This window comes from Balaenoptera physalus (genome assembly GCF_965194825.1).
Source record: "Balaenoptera physalus genome assembly, chromosome: 1".
Taxonomy (NCBI): Eukaryota; Metazoa; Chordata; class Mammalia; order Artiodactyla; family Balaenopteridae; genus Balaenoptera; species Balaenoptera physalus.
In genome coordinates this window covers 101,855,726-101,880,174 of record NC_138882.1, presented here as the reverse complement: position 1 = coordinate 101,880,174, position 24,449 = coordinate 101,855,726, and the positions used below count along the sequence as shown (strand labels likewise).

Genomic DNA, 24,449 nt, shown 5'->3' with positions numbered 1-24,449 from the left:
GGCATAATCTCATCAGGGTTCAGGTCAGGAACCTACGATGGGGAAAAAGCCCCATTACTATGAGAGCTTGTCAGCATGACTGTAGTTTATGTAATGTGATGCAGATGAAATGTTTTTCTATAAGAAATGGGACTTTAAAAAGTGCTCTTATTAAAATTATAAAAATTTATGGAATCTTAAATAACAATTTAAAGTTCATTTCTAAAACATAATTAGGATTATCTTTCAAACATTCATTCCAGAGCAGTTTATGATATGAAAGAACTGGAAACAATCTAAATGAATAGCAATAGGGAATTGGTTAAATTAAATTTAGGGTACATCCTTATAATTGAATAGCAAGCTTAAATTTTAAAATAATGTTACAGAAGACTGCCTAATGATATCGAATCATGTTCAAATAGGTTGTGGGGAAAAAATAAGTAGGTTGCAAAACAGCAGTGTCATAGTAGACCTCATTTCTTTGACAAAAAAAAAAAAAAACAGTATAGAGAAGCACAGGAAAAAGTTAGCGAAGACACTTAGCACAATGTCAATAGTACGTACATTAGGATTAGAAAATTTTGAGAACTTGTTGCTTATCTAAATTTTCTACAGTTAACATCTGTTTCTTTTATAAAATTTTTAAAAACTTGCTGTTGTTAACAAAATCCTTCCAGGACACCTTGGATGCCTGCGAAGTAAAGGCCAAAACTCTTTGTACTGACCATAAACCCAGGCCCAGCCCAGCTCTTTCCCACTCCACCATTCCAATCGCCAGCCTCCAGGGCCGCCTCTAGTCAATACCGCAGCCCTATGTGACTCATGGTAAGCACCCTCTCAGGGCGGGCTTGGCAGGCAGATGGCACATTCGTACATAGAAACAGCTCTCCTGAGATGCTTTGGGAAGGCACTTTCCTGTGCCAGGACCTGCAAGGCCCTGAGGAACGCAGGTTGGAGCTCCGTTCACTAGGCACCTACGTGAAATGCACCCAGGCCGCACCACCCTTGCCATTCCCCGTGATGCACCCAAAGCGCACACGACCTTCTTCTGCCAAGTGGTCCAGGCACTGTCGCAATGCAGAGCCCTGCTAATAGTTCTGTGATCACTGCGGTCCCCTTGCGCGCCGACTCTGGGACGCCTTCTGAGCCCTTCCAGGCAGATAGATGCTCCCCTCTGTTCCACTGTGTTTCCACAACCTTTTGCATCGCTGTGACAGAAATGACTGCAGCGAGCATAAACTGCATGTTAGTATTTTGTTCCTCCCCAGTGGAATATAAACTTCACAAGGTCAGGGACCATGAATTACTCAACTGTCTAACCTTACTTAGTATGGTGGTTGGTAGCCAACAGTCTCTCAACAAACATCCATTGAATAAATAGAAGGCTGTGTGAATGTTCATCATTAAAGAAAAAATTTGTACGAATAATTTTAATAAAATTTTACAATGTATTTCTTGACTAATTCTGCTTGTACAAATAAAACAGCAACATAGGACCATTATGTATGTTCCATATGTGTTGCCAAATTCTCTATTTCAACCGAGTCATGACTTAAGACTCTGAGGACTTAGAACAAAGATCATGAACCTGGAGCTCTAGTCTATACCTAACATACTCTAGGACTCAGCATTACCCGGTTTCTCCAAATGGATCTGCCAAGAAAAATAAAACTGGCACCCTAGATTGGTTGGGAGAAGTATTTTTCTCTCCTAAATGAAAAATAATTGCTTAGATTTTCCAGTCATTATGTGTCTGTAAGCAAATAATTAAATAGCTCTGAGAGCAAATGAAATTATCACTCATAATGTGACTAACTGCTTACATGGTATAGACCTGAAATTTTAAAACCAGAGTACTGTGTCTAAAGTGACTGTGTCATTTAAAAAAAAAAAAAGAGAGAGTTGCTTTTTTTTTTTCAACATTGAATCCACTTTGCAAAATGACACTGTCTGGGCTTCCCTGGTGGCGCAGTGGTTGAGAGTCTGCCTGCCAATGCAGGGGACGCGGGTTCGAGCCCTGGTCTGGGAGGATCCCACATGCCGCGGAGCGACTGGGCCCGTGAGCCACAATTACTGAGCCTGCGTGTCTGGAGCCTGTGCTCCGCAACAAGAGAGGCCACGATAGTGAGAGGCCCACGCACCGTGATGAAGAGTGGCCCCCACTTGCCGCAACTGGAGAAAGCCCTCACACAGAAACGAAGACCCAACACAGCCATAAATAAATAAATAAATAAATAAATAAATAAAATATTAAAAAAAAAATGACACTGTCAACAAATTTATATGCCCATACCATCATCAATACAGATGCATCCAGGCCCCTTTCTCCAATTAAAATTATATTTAAAAATATGACTGTTTTAAAAAAAGGTTACAATGAAGGCTGAAACATTGGAGAAGCTCAAAAAACATGTACAGAAGAATACCTTCTCAATTTTTACTTGGCTCAATTTGGATTTTTCCTTAAAGAATTTCTATAGGGGGAAAAAAAGCATCCGCCTGATGTAGGGATCATAAGGTCAGTTGGGGCATAAGTTATCTCAAGACACACACAGAGCATTTCCAGAGCCCAAACGCTGCTGCTCCTCAGTGATCAATGCTGTGGATGGAGGTCCACTAGTTATCTCTCCTACTTTATTAAAAGCACTGAGAGTTGAATGGATTTTATTCAAGGACACTGGTCTTCAAGTTTCTTACATCCCCAGTCGAGCCAGACTGACAGATTATATGACAAGGTTTTAGCAAGAACGTTTACTAACCAAATGAAAACTCTGCAATAGATTCTGCTTTAGAGAAAAATGCTAACAGAAGCATATTCTCTGTGTGCCTAATGGGTAGAAAAAAACATACCAGTCATATGAGTAATGGGCAAGGAAATGAAGCTAAAAGTTTCTAACTCTATCCAACCACTGTTTGAAATCCTGGCAGTTAAAAAGCACTTGGAGAATGGGACGAATGTCACGTCAGAAAGCAGGAATTCCCAAACACGGAATGAATTGCCCACTATTCACAGCAATGTCCTGCACATCTGCTTCTATCTGCGGAGGCTGGTTTGTCCTCCTGAAGCTTCCCTGGGTTTTTCATTGTTCTTTATAAACCTAATCAGATTTTAAATATGCCTAGGAATTTCTGTTTTAATGAGAGCTGTGGTAACTGCTGTATAAACCAGGGAATGCATTTATAATCAGGACATGTTACTGCAGCTCAGCCAGTTAGGAGTCATTGGAAGCCTCTGGGGAGGTGGTAATTACCTAATGCAAAGTTCATCAATGACTTTAAAATATACTTTCCATTTGTGACTATTCAAATGGCATTTTAACATATGAACTTTTATACTGTTGAATAGTCTTGTGTGAAATGGAGTTATAAAGAAATTTTATAATTAAAAAGAAAAGGGTTGAGAAATGCATTGGCCTAAATCAAGTATTTCTAGGAGAAAAAAAAATTCCTCCTAACAAAATAAATATACATAATATTCCATTAGGGTTTTGAAAATATCTCTGGGTCTTCTGTAACCTCTACAGGTTAAGCTTAAACTTCCTCTAGATTTTTGAACTTTAGGTACATTGGGATTGAAAAATAAACATAGTGAAAAAAACACGATTGTCTAAATTCCTCTTTCACCAAACTTACTAAACTTAGAAGAATGTGAGAGGCAAAATTACATACAACTTGATTCAAGATAATTGCCAATAAAGTGGTCAGAGTTTCCAAAGAATGCCAATTTGCAAAATGAAGAGTTTACTAGTATTTTATCTCTGCTGAAAAATTGGATTGTCTTTTGTGTACCAGCAAATTCCCTACTGTAATTCCAGCAAATAATGTTACAGTGATATTCTATCACAGCTATTATAGATCCTAAATGCAACTCCTATTGTTTCAATTTGGCTCTAGTGGTTGATATTAGAAACAAATGATTTCACTTGAAGATTCTTGTAAAACTTATCAAAATATCACTTTACACACATGCCTGTGTTCTATATTGCTATGGGTTTAGAATCTTTTATTCGTTCTTCTTGTGGTCTGAAAAAAATTAACAAAGCTAGTGCAGACTCACTAATATTCAATATTTTTATTGTTTATATACACTAATCTGAAACGTAAGCATTTACTAAAAATAGGGCTGCTGGCCTCAATAACAAACCATTTTCTTAATTTCCAAAGTATATATTAAAAAAAGAAGCATACAGCAGTTTGCCAAAGAGGTTAGAGAATCAGCATACCAGAAATCAGTGTTCCCTTGCATGAAGTTGAGCACACAATTCAGTTCAACACAGTTTTACTGAGCATCAACTATGTTCCAGATACTATGGGTATAAGTATGAAAAAGATGAAGTTCTAGCTATTAATTAAGGAGCTTATGAAAATTTTAGAAAATAGACATGTACCCAGATAATTTCCAAAAACTTAAAAAATACTATGGCGGGGTTGTCATGGGAGAGGAGCCCATATAGCACACCAGCTGCGAGATACTGCAAGATGAGTTTCTTGGACTGAGTTTAGATGGATAAATGATAGATGAGTAAGATGAATAGATGATGAATAAGAGTTAACCAGATGGAGAAGGGAGGTAAGGTTATTTTGGCCAGAAGCAAGAACGGGAGCCAACGTACAGAGGCAAGAAAGAAATCTGTGCATGTAGAAAATGACCACATGCATCTCTGCTCTTGCCGAAGAGGACTAGGAATGAGTTCAGTAGGAAGCAGATCTTGGGAGTCTTATACACTTAATATCTTGTAGACTGGTTCTGAGGATGAGCTGAACAGTTGAAGCCGGGCGGGGGGCATGTTCTCCTCTAGGTTAATCATTTTTCTGATAGTATGGAGGAGGGAATAAGGGAAGTTAGGATTAGAAGCAAGAGGAGAAACTAAGAGACTATTACAATAGTCAGTACATTGAATAATTATTTACTGTATACCTGTGCGGGGTGTGTATGGGAAAGGTTGCAGGAAAGTAGAGGGGGTTGGGATGGTCCACACCGGGCCACATAATAAGCGGGGTGGGGGGGCATTGTCTAAGGAGAATTTTAAAACAATAATAAAACTGAGTAAAAGTCAGTTTGATTTTTTTTTTTTTAATCACCATGGGCCAGTAATTCTAAGTGATGTCAGTGATAAACTATTCCTCCTGCCACTGGGTGGACCATTCCCACAGCACCAGCCTCCTTGGTTCATCACAGCTAAACACTTCTGTGCAAGGGGTCCTGCACTAAGACTCTCTGGGAACTGGAAAGATAAAGACCAGGTGCTTGCCCTGAAAGGAGCTATCACCTTAGCAGGGGAGATAAGGCACACACCCCGATAACCATAACTCACAAAGAGACTTTCTACAAATCTGCCCTTCTCCAGTCAGACCGCAGGATCCACGGTGGGAGCCAAACCAGTCTTCCATCCCCTGCTTGCACATGGCCGTCCCTGCTGAGGGCAGAGCCCGTGTCTTTCAGGTCACCTCTGGGACCCCCGTGTTCTGACCTGATCCAGAAGGAGGGTGTGGTCCTTCTACATCCGGTCCTGCTGTGCACCTGCCGTGTTCCTCCCTTCCGAAAAGTCACAGAGCCAGAAGGCACAGAAGCTTTCGTTGTTACTGCTTTGTACCCACACTAGCGATGCATAAATAAGGAAACAAAAGGCAATGGATATTATCTCCGAATGCACTGTTCAAGGGAGGTGGTGGTAACTGAGAGGAGAAGACAGCACATTGCAACATCAAAGCAGAAGAGGGAGGAGTGTCTTTGGACGAAGCTGTTGAGGTCTCTGTATTCATAAGCAGCACCGAGTGCCCCACAGAGGACAGGCTTTTATGCCAGTGTTTCTCCCCCCACCTTCCTCTGTAAATATCTTAGGATACTAAGACCAGAACAGGCATTAGAAATCACCAAATTCAACCCAGCAATTTTCAGGCGTAAAATAAAGCCCAGAAAAGTTAACTGACTTGCCAAAGCCACACAGCTGGCTAATGGCCCTCAGGAATAACTAAGAAAGTGCTTACTCTGGAGGGGAAAAAAAAAAACAACACGGGTTAATGTCTGATTTCTTAAAAGCACAGGCCCTTGGAGAATAAAAAGTGACCTGAAGCAAGGCAGTGTCTACAGTTTGGGAAGGGGTGTGTGGGTCTCTAGGACTGCAATGTCAACCCCCCCCCCCTCCAAGCAAGGGGGTGCAACTCTTGCTTCCTGGACACATGCCACTCTTCCAAGAGCAGCACAGTAGATCACCATGGCTCCCAACTTGCCACTCAGTCTCTTGTACTCCTGTAGCAAGATCATTTACTGAGATCTGAATTTGTATGTGTTCTCCCAGTATTTTCCCTTTCTCCCTCTTATAATCAGGTAGCTCAGGTCTTTGTTTTCTTGCCTTAGTGAACACTGCAGGGTAGAGAGCAAAGGCTTTCAGAAATCACTGATTCTCCCAGCCCTTTGTAAAACCTGAGTTACTGAAGAGATGACGCTAGGTGTGTCCCAGAGGGGAGAGGAAAGAAGGGTCAGCCTTTGAGAAAACCAGCAGAGGAAGGAGGAGGTTCCCCAGAGGGAAAGGGGACAGAGGTGTGGGGATTCCAGGGCACCCAGGAACTGCTTACTGCTCTGGGGCTTCTCTAGGGAGAAAGCAAGACTTTGGAGCTGCATGGACACCTAGGAAGGTTGGCCCTAAGCGTCAGACACCCTCCTGATCAGGAATAGACAGTCTTCAAACGTCAAGGAGAGGTTTAAGGCCATGGAATTAAGCTGATTAAGCTGATTTTAAGAAAAAAAATTTTAAATGGTGTCATCTCTTGCACTCTTAAATTTATGGACTGAAATTTCCACCAGCTGCCTTCTGAAGTGTGTGTCAGTCTGGAGACATAGTAGCGGGCTCAACATCCTCTAAGACAGTCAAGCTGTGCCTGGCTTCTTATCCTGAAAATGTTGCACTACCTGCCTGGCACTGTCAGCTCTCTTTAAATATGAATCTACAGCCTTTTAAATACTATAATTATCTCTACATATGACACACTTCTACCATTATCTCCTGATAACTGAAAATCTTTTACTTTTAAAAATAATACTAGCTAACACTTACATAGGACTTACCATGTGTTAGGCCTTAAGAGCTTAATACATATTAACTCATGTAAGCCTCATGATAATCCTATGAAGTGAGTCTTATTTTGATCCTCATTTTAAAGAAGAGGAAGTTAGGGCACAGAGGGGGTAAGAAACTTGAACAAGGTCACAGAGCTGGCAAATAGTGGATACTGTGTTGAAATCCAGGCAGCCTAGCTTTGGAATCCATGTACTATTAATTTCCCGCAAAACATTATAAGCCAGGCATGTGGGAGCTAGCAGCTTGTTCTGCTGCCTCTGCTCTAATGGGACTGGTTTCTTAAAAGCAGAACAAACAAGACCACAGCATCGCCACCGGCCTCAGGAGTCTGAAGCCTGGGCCCTACCTCTACAGGTCTCAGCTCGCCTTCCACACCTGCCCAGATCCGGATCCTGAAGACGGTGGTGATGACAAGAGTGATGATTTATTCAGTGCACACAAAGAGCCGGACACTGGGCTAGTGCTCTACAGATCCCTCCTCTCAGTTAATCCACATGCAGCAATTATGGAAGGCGGGTACCAGTATTACTCCTACTCGACAGAGGACAGAATAAGGCAAAAGAGGTTGAGCGGCTTCCCAAAGGTGCACCGCTAAGTGTCAGAGCTAAGCCCTGAGCCAGGCAATGCCAACGACAAAGTCTAATTTCTTAACCGCTTATACTGTCTGGCCTCCTACACAACGCACTTAAGAGCGTGCCTGTGATGGAGCAACAATGCGGGAAATATAATCCAACAAGGTCTCCGTACTTGCCCGGGAAATTAGATGTAATTTATACGTAAAATAGTGTAAACAGATTTATTATAAGGAATATTACCATAATTAAAGAGTGAGACCCTTGAGTGTTGACAGTTTATGTTAGGATTACACACACACAGACATGACCAACCATAAAGCATGGAAAAACATAACCAACCTCTATAAATTATTTAAAATAACCCAAATCATGCCCAAATCCTGTTTCCTACACAAAAACGAATGAAGATATTAAGGAAGAAGACAGTATGTATAGAGAATAAACAGAAGCAGCATTTATTACATTTGTTTGGGGTCATTTCCTGATATTTTGCTATGATTTTATTATCTAATCCTATTAAAATCGAAGCAAAGACACACTAATGAAAGCTCTAGAATGCTGTAGGGAATGAGCTTCCTTTCCTGGCTGGAAATGTAGTGACCCTAGGTTGGCAGGGACTCGAGGGGCCATCTGTGTTCCTACTTGCCTTGCCCATCCCTGCCCAACTGGTGGTCCTCTTTCATCTAGGACCCAAACATTCATCCATGCGATAGCAAAACTCCCCCTGCCCGGAAGCCCTGACATCAAGGTCATACTCCTCCTTCCTCTGAAGATTAGCAATTCAGAGTGCATATCCTTCACTGTGACCAGAAGTGTCTCCCTGTAGCCTTCCTCAGCCCACTTCCTCCCTCCTCTGAGCATTGGGTGTGATCCATAGCTGAGGCCATCCTGGATACAACATAAATCTCCTTGAAAAGTGCACTGATTTAGTGAATGTGCACGCCCCCCCGCCCCCCCGCTTTCCACAACAAGAATCCTAATATTTAGTTAAAAACATTTAATGTTTTTACTGGTTATGGAAACACATACGTAAAATTTTTATAAAACTGTGATTGAAAGCTCAGCTTCAGTCTTTACTATTTATGAGAACTCGAACACATGCCTTAAACTCTCAGGACAGCTTCCTCATCTGTAAAATGGGCATAAAATCTACCTCAGAGGTCTTCTTGTGAGAATTAAAAATAAAGTATATAGAAATTCCTGTACACGAATAATTATCACTAACATTCACCCCATGGTGAATGTATACATCATATATGTTAAGAATTAAAGTTGTGGTGTACAGTGAAATGTGTAGCACGTCAGCAACTTCTCCCTCATTGTATTAAGAGGAGGAAAAATTGGAAGCAAGGTCCCTGGGATCTACGTTTGTGCAGATTGGAAAAGAGGAAAGTGACAATTCTAGAAAAAATTTACTCTCAAAGGAATGTAGGTGGTTCCGTAGGAATTTCTAAGGTTTAATATTAACTTTAGTTTATATTTTTATGTGAAGCCTACAATTGGGCATGCTACACAGGAAATGGAATTTTCAGCTTTTAGTTGGCAGTGCCTTATTCTGGAAGCATCCTGTAACAGTTAGTTCCCAAGCTACTTATTGCAACCTGTTTATCTGAATTCTCTTCAACTCTTTTGTAATAAGGGTGTGGCGCTCAGGATTTCTGTGGAAGTCAGTGCCAACTATGCAGAGAAAATCTCCCAGTGAGAAAGTCAAGAGCTGATAAGAAGGTCAAGAAGAACACAGGGAAAAAAGAGACGAGTGAGGCTGGTGTTCTTTAAAACTGAAGACAGAAAAATTCTTGCCTGCACTTTAATTCTACTTCACCTTAGGAAAACCTCCTGCTATTCTACTCTGCTCAACCTCTTCTTTCCAAACTATTTCGACTTAAAAAATGAACTAAGCCTTTCTACGTGTCCATATGATTACTTCTTGATCCTTTACTGTTTTATGGGGACAAAAAGAGCTACGCCTGCGCTGGACACTACCCTTGCCTGTCTCCTGGGATTTTTCCACGGCCTCATGGCTGCATCTTCAACCATAACCTTAGAATGCCTTGTCCTTCCTTTGGCTTTTAACAATGCTTCTAATAGCAGGGGCCATAGAAACGAACAAGAAAGGGCAAGTCTTCTGAAAGGGACAAGTAAGAAATCAACTAGTTTTCTGAAGTACCTGAAAACTTCACCATCCATCCATTCCTACCCCCTGACACTTGGTAGACAATGGGCTGTAAATAAAAGTAGGCAGGAGCCACTTTTTCTTGCACATAAGCTTTTTTTTATATTTATGATTGATTGAATCAGTGCATTTGTCTTCTCACATGTGGTTTGTATTATTCCTTTCTTTAAGATTGTCATCATTTTCATATACCGGCTCAGTACCCTGTTATTCAATTTTTCTTATTTGTAAATAATTTTTAAAATTAGGAGACAGGAAAAAAAAGATGTAAAGCCATACTAACAAAGAAAGAACAGTAAAATGTTCAGTAAATGGTAATTTAAAGATTGCATTGAGGATGTAATAACTACATGGCTGACCCTAAAATTCCATCAAAACTACTAATCAGCTACAGAATTCTAACACTGAGAGACTGAAATATATGGCCAAATAATGAAGATTTCACCACTTGGCACTTATTTTTTACTTTATTACACAAGTTTGTATGTCATGACTAGATTCAGTTTTCTATCTTGACTAGGGCATTATCTCATTTGTGCTAATTGATAATCCTGCAATGTAGGTAAGGCAACTATTTCTACCCCCATTTTACAGATGAAAAAACTGAGGCTATTCACTTGCCCACAGATTTACACAGAAGCCTGGAATGAAGCCCATCTTTTCAAACTTCAAGCTCATACTGCTTCCTACCAGTGAGAGTAAGAATTTCTGTCACTGCCGGTCATTGGCCAGTTACCCTGTGCCAAGCACTGTGACTGAAGTGCTCTGCATGTTGTGACCACACAGGCAGGAAGTAACACAGTCAGGAATCTTTATCCAGACGTCTCTGATTCAGAAGCCTAAAGCCAATCAATATACTCTACTGCTATATGCTATGCACGAGCATCCTCAGAGCGTGTTAAATTTACATAACATTATCACAAATTAAATAACAGCCAAATTAAAACCTTTTCAAATGAAGATAAAAAATAGGAAAATAGAGGGTTTTTTTGCCTTTTAGAAATGTTACTGAAAAAATTGGCAAGAGACATGAAGTATGTTTGTTCTTGTGCTTCGATGATGATTAATGAACTCCGTTTTGGAGAGGCAAGATCTGCACTTGGCATTAATATTATAAACTTTTCTCATCGCAGTAGCTTCTCTTTAGGTGGGAAAACTGGTTACATAAGGCAGTGATTAATGAGATGCCACAAATGTTGATTTAGTCCCAGACAGGGATTTTTTTTCTCTCTCAAATCTAAATGCTTCACCAAAATTAATTTTAAGTCACACTACAAATATGAGTAAAGTACCGATTCAAGTTGAAAATACATCACATGCTCAACCTGAGTCCATATGCTTTTTTCCAATTTCTTCCTGTTTTGCTAGAAAAAAACATTCTTGAACAGTCTGAGATTCCAAGAAGGTGTTGCCATTTTGTTTTTTCAAAACCATTGGCCAGATTCTGTTCTTGAATACTGTTTCAATTTAAATGGGAGATACATAACTTTTAAAATATAGGATCCCGAAAGCATGGCAATACAGTTTTTAAATGGCAAGTTTCTTCTTCTGGGAGTTAACAGTTGCAATACTAGCAATACGATAGTAGGTGAGTTGGAGAAACACATGAATATTTTCATTTTTCATCTATCTAATCCTTACGATGTACTCTATACCAAGTGAAGGAAGAATTCTTAGTCCCAAGAAGGAAAGTTCTGTCCTGAATTAAAGGTATCACATGATTCCTTTGGGCCATTTGAAACAGTAAGAAGCTACGAGCAAAACTGCTGGTATATGGACATCCAGAGGCATGCTTCCTGAACATATCATTAGTAGCAACACACCAGGTAGGAAATCAAAGTCGTTATTCTAACTGCTTACAACTGGGTCCCCCAAGAAAGACTATTTATTAAGCACCTAATGTTTCCATGGCAACATGTAAAACTTCCTAAATAAGAGCTCTAAAACATAGAATTTCTACATTGTTTTGGAAATGAGGATATATCTATGGCATTTTTCAAATAAAATAGAAGTGAAATTTTCTTACTTTGATGAAAAATTATTAAAACTAAAGATCTTTTAAAATAATAGGTTTAGGCTTAGGCCCAGGAGCTGCTGTGTAAATTAAGTTGAGAAAAGATTGTAAGATTAAGGAGGATGTATATTTACAAGGGGAAAAGAGATCAACGGGAGGTGGGAGATACTCTGAACTCAAATGAATAGCCACAAAATATTTTTCCTCCTACTTCCAAAGAAAGCTTAGGAGAGGTCATCTTAGTCTGTAATAGTTTACCAACAAAAAAGCATGATTATCTCAATATTAAGTACCTGTATTTGTTTAAAATATTATTCCCTTACTATGTGTACAGAGCATATATCATAACATATTTTGCACAAGATAACTTATGATCTAAGCAAAATATATGTAAAATAAAGCACCAAATAAAAAGTAAACAATGTAATATCATTGTTTGGCAACATATAAAAAAGGTACAGTTAAATTTTATAAAATGTTGTACTATAAATCCTTAAAAATATTTTGATGTACATCTTGAAACTGCTCACAGAATTTTCATCTATTACTTAAATAAAAATAAGCTAAATGGCATGGGTAAAATGTTACATAAGTTAAATAATAAGACTAGAAGTAAATATTTAACAAAATTCAGAATCAGAGACTTTTCTAAGCATAAAAGTAACAAAAACAAAAAAAAACCCATAAATAAAATACCAATAACTATGACCACATGCGAATTTAAAACTTTATATAGAAACAAACAATAAGCTAGAAAAAATTTTTTGATAAATACGACCTTTTCTGGAGCAACCCTCTTGTCTCCATTCATGTTCTGTCGATCCCCTACTCATAATATGGGCTTCAGTTTCGACACCATTTCCTGATGTCCACATACCTAAAGTATTTGCCCCTTTTAAGCATAGGCCCTGCATTTCCCTGATCTCAAATCTTACACTATTACCTTTGCTCCATGACACTGTGTGTTGTGTGAGGGAAAATATTGAATACGTCTTGTTCAGCTTTGTAAACTTCACACCAAGCCTGCATACTTGTCAAATGGTTGAACGAACAAATGAATAAACAAATATTCTCATGAAACAAAGTCAAGTGATAAAAGCAGGACATTAAATTGAAAATAGAGACATTTTATAAACACATGGCTACACACAAAGAAAATCAGTATTAGAAAAAAGTGTATAACAAAACAAAAGTGTAAAGGATGATTATCTGAGTGAGGGATTACAGGCAATTTGTCCAGGAAACTTTTCTATACCTCCTTAACATTTTCTGAATTTTTTAAGAATAAACTTTTCACGGTGTAAAACTCTATTTTTCAATTGAAGAATAGTTCATTTACAATATCATATTCATTTCAGGTATACAGCACTGTGATTCAGTAATTTTACAGATTATACTCCAATAAAAGTTATTATAAGATAATGGCTATAACTCCTTATGCTATATAGTATATCCTTGTTGCTTATCTAGTTTACACATAGTAGTTTGTATTTCTAAATCCCATACCCCTAATTTGCCCGTCTCCCCTTCCCTCTCCCCTTAGGTAACCACTAGTTTGTTTTCTATTTCTGTGAGTCTATTCTGTTTTGCATATACATTCATTTATGTATTTTTTTAGATTCCACATATCAGTGATATCATACAGTATTGTCTTTGTCTGACTTATTTCACTAAGCATAATATTCTCTAGGTCCATCCATGTTGCTGCAAATGGCAGAATTTCATTCTTTTTTATGGCTGAGTAATATTCAATTGTGTATATATACCACTACTTCTTTATCCATTCATCTGCTGACGGGCGCTTGGGTTGCTTCCATATCCTGGCTATCGTAAATAGTGCTGCTGCGAACACTGGGGTGCATGTAACTTTTCAAATTAGTTTTTTTTGTTTTTTCCAGATAATGCCCAGAAGTGGGATTGCTGGATCATACGGTAGCTCTATTTTTAATTTTTTAATGTCCCTCCATACTGTTTGCCATAGTGGCTGCACCAATTTACATTCCCACCAACAGTGTACAAGGGTTAAAACTAATTTATCTAAGAAGTTCAAATATCATTAAACAACAACAAAAAAGCATGTGCTACCTCACCTTTAAACTTAAAAAACATCAAAACAATATATATATATATAAAATATGAAATATCGTGACATGAAAAATAGGTTGATAAGAAATACCTATGGTATTGGTCACTACAGTTATACAAAAGACAACATTCCCAAATAATGTGAACACAGTTTTCCAGAACTGCATGTTATTAAAAAATTACACATTAAGTTAGTTAACTCCTTAAAATGGCTTTCTTAAAAAAATCAATTGCGTTCAAGTTTAATATTCAGACTGCCAGAAATCATTCTTTCCATTTCAAAACTGTTAAGCAGAGTGAGTTCTGATGGGTGTTATCCACCCAGCATGTTTCAGTGCCAGTGTCTACAGTTGTTTGTTTCAGAACCCCTAATTAGCTGCCTTATCTTTTGCAAGGAATTCTTCTGGTGCTAAGTTTTAATCGTCCAAATTAATTGAAATACTGTAGCAATTTCAGATTAACATTTTCAAAATTAACAATGCATAAAATAAAATCACCCATAAATCTGCATTGTAACAGCAGCCACTAATGAACTCTGCACAACATACCAGATCACACTGCTAATTTGCACTGTTCTACATAGCTAAACTTTAGGAAATAAGCTTTCCTCTGTCCAAAGGTTGGCCTAAGTAGGGTACACAGAAGATCTCTAGAAGAATGAGGTCTCTGGAGCCAAACACTGCAATTAAGTCCTGGTACTTGCCAGGTGCTGTGTGACCTTGGGTAAATTACTCACCTCTCAGAGCTTTGGTTCCCTCCACTGAAAACTAACAATATCTCCCTCTTAGAGTTTGTAGCAGACAGACTCTAAGATGAACCCCAATAATCCCTGCCTCCTGCTATTCACATGCTTGTTTAATCCCCTCCCCTGAATGTGGGCAAGACCTGTGACTTGCCTCTGGCCAATAGAAAGGTGATGGGATGTCATTTCCATGATTTTGTCATATAAGACTTAATTTTCCATCCTTCTAGGAGACTCCATCACCTTCTTGGCTTGTACACTTTGATGAAGCAAGCAGCCATGTTGGGGAGGCCCATGTGAGGACAGCCTCTGGCCAACAGCAAGCTAGGGATTGAACACCTCAGTTTAAGAGACCAAAAGGACCCAAATCCTGCCAAGCTGGGAATGACCTGAGCCTTCAGATGAGACATGGCCCTAGCTAACATCTTGAGTGAGGTCTTATGAGAAACCCTGAAGCAGAGGACCCAGCTAAACCTCGCCCAGACTTCTGACCCACAGAAACTGTGAAATAAAAAACATGCTGTTTTAAGCTGCTAAATGTATGGTAATTTGTTATACAGCAATAGAAAATTAACATAGGAGTGTTTAAGTATTAGTAATCACCACCACCACCATCACTTACAGAGCACTTACTATGTGCCAAACCTTGCTGATAAATGCTTTACCTATTATCTCACTTAATCTTCACAATGACAGCAGGAGGTATCTGCTACTATTACCCCCCATTTTAGAGATGATAAAACAGGTTTACAGGTCCAAGAGTATACAACTAGTTAAGTGGAGGGGCAGGACACAAACCCAGATCTATGCCATTGCACAGTGCTCAGTCTAAACGGCTGTACAGGGCTGCCTCTGATGATCAACAAGTGTTCATGTAAGTGAAAGTGCCTAATACAGTTGGCCCTCCCTATCTGCAGATGCAGAACCCACAGGTAGGGAGGGCCGACTGTACTATGCAATTCTGTGTAAGAGACTTGAGCACCCGCAGATTGTGCTATCTGTGGGGGGTTCTGGAACCAATACCCCGTGGATACCAAGGGGCGACTGTACAGACAAAACTAGAAAAAATTCTTCCTTCTCCTTCCTTCCCATGATTCCTTTATTGCCACAGAGGCAGGTTACGGTCTAAACTTAATGCCTCAAGGGCTGCAGTCTCTGGCTCTCCGGCACTCTCATTCTGACCCTTCCAGTAGGGAGGGAACGTTTCTTCCCACCTGCCTCCACAAAACATGCCGTCTTAGGTCTTGTTTCCCCAGTTCTCTAATTTGATGGACCAATCTACACTAACGTGTACGTAGGTAATAGTGGAACAAAGGATTATCTCCTTATAGCAACAGAGTACCTCTATCTAAAGGAGAATATCACATTGGTATTTTAGGTATAAAGACAGGGTTATAAGAAGATACTGTGATTCAAGAACACTTGCTTTTTGGTATCCCTGCAAACTAAAGCTGTGAGTAGGGATGAGCTTTTTGTCAAGACTCTCCAGTTCCCATTTTGTGTACATTCCTCAGGATTTACCTTGTCTGATACTAGAAAACAATCAAATAGAAGAGCCTACAAATGGAAAAAGGCCAAGGTAGAAGAGGTGGAAAACCCAGCCACAGTACGCCCAAGGAGGACAATGTCTAAAACGCATACACTATAACAGATGTACATTATAATCTGCTCAAACCAAGCTGCTCTTCTTTCCTTCCCCCATTCTTTTGTAAGCAAAGCTGTTCTTTCTTACAGAAAACAAATTTCCTGTGAACAGGCTGGGTCAGGCCCTCTCTGCATGCTAGAGGTGGGCACAGAAGCCAGGTGGCTCATCACACAGGTACCATCACTGCTCAGGCTGCAGTGATGGCCTCAGAGATGAGCAGAGATCTGGGCCAGGCCAGTTAAAGACACCTTGGGATTTTTGTTAGATTTACTGCGGCAAAGGTGTCCAGTTTTCTCTGAGATTACTAGCTGTGGGGAACTGAGAGTTGCTAGTGGCCAACTTTGCTTCCAAGTGAGATAACCCGCCTGAGGTGCCTGTTGACAGAAAATCAACAGAAAAGAAAGGAAAACTGAGACACAAGGAGAAATGGAACCTGATATCATTTGAGCCCCTGGATCTAACTCTGCCTGAAGCCAAACATGCTCCACTTTAGTTACCTAAGTCAGTAAATCCTCCACTCTTTTTTTTTCCCTTAACTATAGATCTTCCTCTTACGATGGGTCACATCCCAATAAACCCATTGTAAGTCAAAAATATTGTAAGTTGAAAGTGCATTAAATACACCTAACCTACCAAACATCAGAGCTTAGCCTAGCCTACCTTAAACGTACTCAGAATACTTACATTAGCCTACAGCTGGGCAAAATCATTGAACACAAAGCTTTTTTACAATAAAGTGTTGAATATCTCATGTAATTTCTTAAATACTATACTGAAAGTGAAAAACAGAATGGCGCTAAGTATCTTGGTTGTTTACCCAGCGACTGTGGCTGACTGGGAGCTGCAGCTCGCTGCTTCTGCCCAGCATCTCTGAGAGCGTCATGCCACATATCGCTAGCTGGGGAAGATCAAAATTCAACATCGGAAGCACGGTTTCTACCGAATGCATAACGCTTTCACACCATCATTAAAGTCGAAAAATCTTAAGTCAAACCATCTTAAGTCTGTAGTTTTGAAATGGTTTTATGCCACTTGACAAACAAGAGCACACTGGATGATACAGAACTGAGGTCAGAATATCAAACCTAGTAAGGGACTGATAACTTTATTTAAATATCTGTAGTTGTATATAAATGCACTTTTATTGATGTACTTGTTAGACACCTCGTCTCCCTGTCCTGTGCCCTTCTTTAGTCCACAATGAGTCTCCTTCATCCTGCCTACCTAGTCAACAACACCATTCATAAGTGACCACACACACTTTGGTGGTTCCTCATACACCACACGCTATTACTGTTGGACATGTTTATGTTTGTATGTCTTATCTCTCCAACAAAATTCCAAGGTCCTCAAAGACAGGGAAACTTCCATATATTTCTAATATCTCTGCAGAAAAAAGTGAGTCTCAAAAGTTATCTGTAAAGAACAATTTAAAAAAACCGAACAAGCTTTTCTTTTCATTCAAATTAAAAATTTAAAAATCAACTTGAGTTGAATACACAAAAAGGTAAATAATTGCCAGTATGAGTCATTTTGATAGAAATTCCACAAACTCCATTCCAATGTTCTAATTAATTTGATAACCATTCTCACTATTTGTGTATAGAACGACTATAAGATTATAAAGTTATGATACTAAGGATTACTTTATCAGTGTCTGTCCTCTTTCCTGGTATCAGGGCGATATTACTGGTATCAAATATTGTTATTTGAAGCCAATACTTTTGCCTCAACTGGTTCCTCTCATTTACCTCACTTCAGACTAAAGTTCTGGAACAAGATTACCTGATTCTCATAAGTTGTTGGCTCATAAGAAATTTGTGAAGTTTCTCTGCCTCCTTGGCATTATATGGCATGTTCTTTTGCTTCTGAAACGGGATAGTATTTGACTACCAGGGCCGCAGATATAACAAAGGAAGTCCAGGCCATACCTGACCTTCCAAGTGAGGAATGATTTTTCCATGATAAATGTTAAAAGCAGCTCACCAGGTTCAAGACTTCCTTTTCAGAATATTTTTCTAAATATGTAATAAATGCATACATTTTTTTCTAAGACATAATTACTACAGTAATAGAAATTATAAGTTAAAAGTGCATAAACGATCCAGAAGTGGGTTCGGTATATAGTACTCCAAATGTTTTTTAATTTCAATAATCACATTACTGATGCCATGCTTCCCATCTAAAGGCACCCCCACCCCACCCCACCCCATGTACGTCTTCAAATGTTCACCTTGCCCTCTTTTTCCTACGCGGGAGGTAACAGAGCTGTGTAAAAGACTGGGCTTGGCAAGGCATGGGCAAACCTGCTAGATGACAGTAATAGTGACCCTTTGTGAGCTCGGAATGAGCCTTCAAAGGGAAAAATAAATCCTCCCCAAACGAAAAAAAGATGTGAGGAAGGGTGTGTGATGTACGTTTCAGAAAAATATCATCATGGTAAAGGGAATTAGGAAGGCAGTCCTGAAAATAACTACAAGGGGATCAAATGCCTTAGTGCAAAACCAGTCTTTTTGTCCATAGTTTAATAGAAGCTTGAGAAAATCATCTATTTTAAAAACCGGAGCAGGCTCCCCAGCACTCATGCACAGCTTGGATTTCTCATTTCTCTGCAATGAATCTTAATCACTAAGTTCTATTGTCCCAGTTTTTTCAAGTTCATTCTTTCAATGTGAAATGTATTTTTACAGTTTTACAATTATGCTCCTAATATTTAGATTAGGATTTATGTTTGATGAGAAATTCGTTTTAGAGGTGACAGATAAGACAGAAGTAGGTTTGACTGATTAATATGGAAATATTGTAATCTACAGATACTTTATTACTTATTTACTATAGACAAAAGCTCACTTACTAAAACTTCACGAATATACATTTATCTCCCTCAAAAAAAAAAAGGAAAAAAGAAAAATGTAGTTTTAGATAAATAATTTTAAAAATCCTGGGTTGCTATTTTTCGCATCAATGTTTTCTATTTGAGAATTAAAAAGATAAAAGTTCTCTATTGAGCAAATTGGCATTATGTTTAAAAGCAAATCTAAAAGAAATCAACAATTCTATTTACATTTGGAATGAGTTTACCAATAATTTGAAATTAAAACATTAAGGAAAACTGTATTAAGTTGTAATTCAATGCAAAAAACCAGCATAACAAAAATTTTATTTATATAAATGAAAACATATATAGACAACTCAGCTTAAAAGCAATCTTAGCCTACATTTGCTTCTCTCTTTTCCAATTCCTTTTGCTTTTTTGCACTTATTACATAATTAGCTCTTTTTATATGTTTACCAGACTATTCCCTAATTATTTTTATGACACTATGCCATACCATAATGGATCAGAGTATAAAATAGAATATTAAAATATTTTATATGCACACTCATCTACATGCATTTATGCAATCAAGACCTTGTGCCTGTATCTACTCCTTCCTTAGGCAGAATATAAATTGTGGAGGGGGGACATGTTTTATAATTAATGACATTGCTGGTGCTTATTGTTGTATAAGATACGAAGTTGGTAATGAAAAAAAGATGCCTTGAATTCCTTTCTTCATACAGGAGCAGATAAGAATGGCATTATCTACCAATCCTATCCACCTGAAAGAGAAAGTGACCATCTTTGAAGATGTCTCTTCTAAGAAACAGTAAGACATCTCCTCAGTGAACAAGAAAAAACACTGTTTCTAAGCCACATTTTTCTCTTCGTAATCAAGAGTTTAAAAATGAACACATGCGACGCAAGAGCTCTCAGAAAGAACTCTGTTCACTTACTATTCAAGGTTATCACAAATCACATGAGTAACTTAAGATCAGAAAGAAAATGAGGTACCTAAATATTTCCTATCTACTCCATCTAATCTTTAGGTAGTGCAACACAGAACAACGGCCTGGATTTTTTAAAAGCTAGTGACTGTGGACTTAAATACGAGAGGCTATGAGTTCCACAAATATGAGATAATTTTGCAATAGTCTAAAAACACAGGGTTGATTAAAAGAACACATATGCTGGTATATAGATTTGCCACATGCAAACTAAAATAAATCTTGTATCTTCTCTACTCAGAAGAAAACTTTTAAAGCTCAGTATTAAAATTTAATTGGTAACTTTGACCTTGGGTGCCACTTTAGGTGAAAAATATTACACCAGTGCTCAGATTTTCTTGAGATTTATGATTTCATGTTCTTGAAAAAGGCCGAGCACCTCCGTGTTCCTGAAATAATTGATCTGTCTCTTACAAGCGTTATTTTCCTGAAACCAACATCTGTCTCAGGAAGAAAAGTACAAACTGATGAAAATACCCTGCTATATTTAAAAAATCCAAAAGAGCTACCAGAATTTGCATCTATCACATTACTAGTACTATATTTATAAAAGCAGTCAAGATCATAAATTGATAAATTTCTTAGCACATAATAGAAGACAAGAAAAAGTCAACTAAACTGCAAAGCCATTTGTAAATATTATCTATAAAGATTAACTACAATTATTAATAAAAGTAAAAGTTTTAAATATGCAAATAAGACACAAGGTAAACCTCACATCTTTCGTGGTTTGAATGGAACCCCACAATATTTGCTTTTAACCTTGGGAGTTTTTCTTTCTTTGTTTCTTTATTGCAATCACAAACACTACTAACTTCACCAAAAAACTCTCAACCACCACTGTTGATTGTGTCTCTTCTTGAAGATAAGCAAAATATCATGGAAGCCATCAGGTAAGTAGGGAACAACAGCAGATCTGAAAACGACTGTGATAATGTAACTTCTAGTTTCACCTAGAATTCAACATAAAATTCTGAGTTTCTTTGCAAAGAAATAATTGGCAAATACTTTTGATTCTCCTACACATGACAAAACGTCCAATATTTAACATGCTCTACCACAAAGTAATTATTATAATAATTGCCACCTCTTAGCATTTACTACATACTTGGCACTGTTATAAGTAGTTTTCATGTATTAACTCATGTAATGCTCAAAACAACTTTGTAAGGTAGCTACTATTATTAATTAATCTCCTTTTACAAGTGAGGAAGCTACAGAGAGGAAGCAAATTGCCAGAGGTCAACAGCAAGTAAACAGCTAAGTTGGGTCCCCAGCCTAGGCAATGTGGCTCAGAGCCATGCTTCCCACCATTGGACTATTCCATATTCCTTGTGTATACTGGTCCACTTTATCAGCAGGAGGAATTTAAAAAGCAAGAGAGCCAGTGCATGCAGAAGAAGAATATAGCCATTCATTAATTCATTTAACAAATATTTATTAAGCACCAACTGAAACCATATGCAAGCCCCTGTGTCCTTGTCCTTTGAAGTAAAAGGCTTTTGCTTTAGTTTCCCAGGCCTCCCTTGAGTCTCAAAAGGCTGGCTCAAGAGTTAATGATTGGGAAATGTGAAGATGATGGAGAAACAAAGAATAGCTGTTGGGCTCGGGAACTGGTAACAATTTAGACTATAAATACACCACATGGCAGAATCACGGAGCTCACAGTTCCATGAAAGATATAGAAAAAGTCCTGACACACATTCCTAAGTTGTTTTTACAGGGAGCAGACCCCCTCCAGATGAAAACTGCTGATCGCAAAAATGTACACCTTAGACTGGTTGAAACCAGAAGGCTGATGATGCTTGAAATTTCACCCTGATGCCAACCAATCCAAGAATTGTGCAGGAGCTGATCACACACCTTGTAGTTCCCTCCCTCACGCTGCCTTTAATACCCCTTCCCTGAAAGTCTTTTGAGCATGAGCTGCCCATTCTCCTCCCTTGGCGCCCCACAATAAATGCTGTACTTTCCTTCATCACAACCTGGTGTCAGTAGATTGGCTTTACTGCCCGAGGATGAGTGGACCTAAGTTTGGTTCAGTAACAATACTACCCAAAGAACTATGCATTAAGTTCCTCTCCAGAACAAAAGTTCTATGGAGAAGATATGTAATTTACTTTGGACATGGCTCTGAAATTTGGACCTGGTGAAGTGGTTACATCTGACCTCCCAAATTCTTTAATCACTTTTTTTCTACAGGCCACTCTAAGTGAGGCCCTGGAAAGTAGTCAGTGTGTTAACACTTGGAAAAGACAACTAAAATAGCTAAAAGAGAAAAGGTTAAAGGACCTTTCATAGTAGAAACACTGATAGCAAATAATGCTCCTTGGAAGCAGTCCGTCCATGCTTAGGAGGTCTCAGTTTTATTGATCCCTTGTTTAAATATCCTGGAGTGAAACTTCTCCCACACAACTGTGAAAATCTTAACAATAGTTACATCAGGATCAACTCAGAGTAAGAAAGTCATCAAGCTAGGGTTAACTTTGAGCAAAAAAGCTTTGCAACTTGCCAACAGAAAGTAATAAACAGAAATAAACAGAAAGAAGCAAAGATAAAAAAGACGAACAACTCTAAACACATAATTCAAGCCTAACATCAAAAGACACTCTACAGGGAGAAATAATTATTACATTAGGATCTACAACAGGCAAGATCATCAACTATTTGCTTCCTTTTCAAAAGTGCGGAAAAATGAGAAAACACATATGTATTTACTATACCTAATGGAAAGCTATGTGCATATATATACAGCTATGTATATTATATATAATGTATATATATATTTTTTCCCCAAACATAACATATGGCACTACTTCTTCTGTATTTGTAACTTTATTCTTCATGAAGTTCTAAAAAGTTTGGACAAATATAAATACCAGAAGAGTTATACCTATAGAAAGCCATCACGTTTAGGATAAAGGAAGATAAACTATTTTATTATTGGTCCACTTTGCCATATTTATAATCTGTGAATTAATTATACCTCCCTTTAAATAATCTAAAGGCTCCTAAAAATTCTGGCTATAATGTACATAGTTAAAAGTCAAATGTGTTCCTACTGACACACTGTATATATAGAAATGCATTTTCTTGGGGGAAAATAGATTAAATGAAAATGCCCATAGGAGAAAGAGAAAATATTTTAAAATAATATTTATAAAGTTTAGGTAATTTTCAGAAACAGAAATACTATAACTCATACAAAATAAAGAAAAAATATTATGTTCACAGTCATACACTCCTGATATAAATAGAACAGAAGAAGTCACTTTTAAATATTATTGTAGAGTTTTCTGCAAAGGGTATCATCTTGGGAAAGTTAGAACCAATAAAAAAAGTAAACCAGAACCCCTAATTTTTTTAATGGCCTTAATTTTGTTCTGTACTTAAAAGATTTAAACTGATCTCAGGACACAAGTGAGGCAATTTCTAGCCAAAGGCAAGCTCCCATAAATCTTTTCAAACAGCTCATAAACTGGCATGGCTACCAGGGGTGTGGTTTCAGTGAAAAGCCATAATGCTTTGAAAGCTAAACTTTACAACTAGGTGAACACTGTTTACGATGAGAAAACAAAACACATAATCCAGATTATTTTCCAGGAAGACTACTCTATATTTCATGTTCTACTTGATTTATTATTAAGTTCATATATTTGGAATCCTTTAGCCATGAACATCTTTTACTCACAATAATATGACCATATACACAACACATCTTTGGTAATTAAACTATGGAAGGCATTGCTTAATGGACGAAAAATAATTATATGAAAATAATGACAGGGTCAACCTCATGATATTAAACGGGAAACAACTGAATGCTCTCTGCAGACAAAGAATTGGTCTCTGGAGAGGACACTTGTTCACAAAGTCCTTAAACTCATTCTTGTATTATAAAATAATATAGATATAGGATAAAGAAAAGTATTTTCCCAAATGGGGAGGGTACCAAAGTTGTCTGGTTTATGACCTCCCTCCACCCCCTCAGAACATGCTGATTTTTTAAGTGCTGGTTGGTTTTTTCCAGGTTTGGGAGGGAGCAGGGAAAGGGTGTTGGATATGTTAGCATTAACCAGGCACCCTGAGGCTGTTCAGTAAGCAAATAACCAGCTCAACTGCTGACTGCAGAAAGACTGTGCTACTGATGGTTACTCATCACATGACCTTGTCCTAGGTAAATGATTTACACAGTAGACGGTCGCCTCCTGGTCACACATTATATACCAAACTGCGAGGAACAGAGGCCAACAATCTGTCTGACTTTCTACAGCAATTCCCATATACTTTCATAATCACTTAACTGAAAAAATGATTATAGATGTT

At 38.2% G+C, this 24,449-nt stretch overlaps 1 protein-coding gene and 1 long non-coding RNA gene across 18 annotated transcripts in view; both read right to left on the bottom strand.

Moving 5' to 3' along the window:
- VAV3 (vav guanine nucleotide exchange factor 3) overlaps positions 1-24,449 on the bottom strand; it is a 521,969-nt gene that overhangs the window by 228,264 nt on the left and 269,256 nt on the right. The gene's annotated exons all lie outside the window — the stretch shown is intronic.
- On the bottom strand, positions 4,040-24,420 carry LOC309656533. The gene is made up of 2 exons (XR_014261425.1): positions 5,454-24,420; positions 4,040-4,794 (listed from the first exon to the last, which is right to left on the bottom strand). It is a non-coding gene; the product is annotated as an uncharacterized lncRNA (long non-coding RNA).